The sequence below is a fragment of the Dendroctonus ponderosae genome, unplaced genomic scaffold (genome assembly GCF_020466585.1).
Source record: "Dendroctonus ponderosae isolate FM_Combo_2020 unplaced genomic scaffold, Dpon_F_20191213v2 Dpon_F_20191213_7, whole genome shotgun sequence".
NCBI classification, from domain to species: Eukaryota; Metazoa; Arthropoda; class Insecta; order Coleoptera; family Curculionidae; genus Dendroctonus; species Dendroctonus ponderosae.
In genome coordinates, this window is record NW_026018916.1 from 996,957 (window position 1) to 998,051 (window position 1,095).

At 32.3% G+C, this 1,095-nt stretch overlaps 1 protein-coding gene across 1 annotated transcript in view; it reads right to left on the reverse strand.

Annotated features, from left to right (window-relative positions):
• Positions 1-1,095, reverse strand: part of LOC109543917 (acylamino-acid-releasing enzyme) — a 6,028-nt gene that overhangs the window by 1,925 nt on the left and 3,008 nt on the right.

Sequence of the window (1,095 nt, forward strand, 5' to 3'; positions counted from 1 at the left end):
CGGCTAATAAACGGTGTAATAACCAAGAATAAAATTTATTTTTCAACTTGTCACCCATAATTCGATAAGGAAGCCAGATCGGAATTTTTTTTAAATGAAGTACTGGCCTTATTTTCAAGTCTTATGTCTAATAAACTAAGAAAATTCAACTACAAATAAATGTATGATTAGACATTTGGAATTTTCTTTAATTCCTAGTTTTTACTAATAATATTTTTCCTATATAGCAGTTTTGTAACGCTGTTATGCTCGCGCGTCTTACCAAAAATTTTGACTTAATAAAAACTTTAGAGCATGCATTCTACGTTCATAACATATGTTGTCTTGATCGAACCCATCTGGGAATCTTTCACGAGTCTATGTTTCAACAATTTCTATTAAATTAAACAACAATTTTCTTTGATGCCATACACTTTCATGATACATATCAGATGCTTCTAATTGCCAATTTACTACATTGGCGAAAAATTCTATTTGTCTCGTCAAGTATATGATTTCTGGCGTGTCCGGATTGGAATGCGAATACTCCCTGTATTTAATATATTGTTCATTATCTGTAGTTGACGAATTGATATCTTTTATCAAAAGCTTTTTACATTCAAGACAGGAACATTTACTTAAACATTTTTTAGCTAAATAACCAGCAAAGAAAGTTATCGCATTGCAGGCTTCCCACTGCAATCTACGTTAATATACAAATTCATTGAATCAGCAGCTCGAATGATTTCCTGAATGCCCTTCAATTCCTTTGATCCGTCCTCAAGTAAATCTAAGTCGTGGGCTAATTTTTGCTGGATTTTCCAAGTAACAAATATCTTCACTACTTGTTCTATTAAAGAACGCGAATCCTGTCACAACGTTTCCTTTCTTACTGCTATGAATAAAATCTGTTGATAAAATGACGAAATGCTAATCAATGCATTAAATCCACCTCTTCCACGTACTTTTGCATTGCTATGTTCGACCGAATCGTTATTGCAAAGGCCGGTTGCCAACTCAAAATTTGAAAAATCTAATTTAAAATCATCATAAAGACTAAGCAAAGCAATAAATAATTGAAACATTATTTTCTATATGTTGCGCGACCCATTGTTT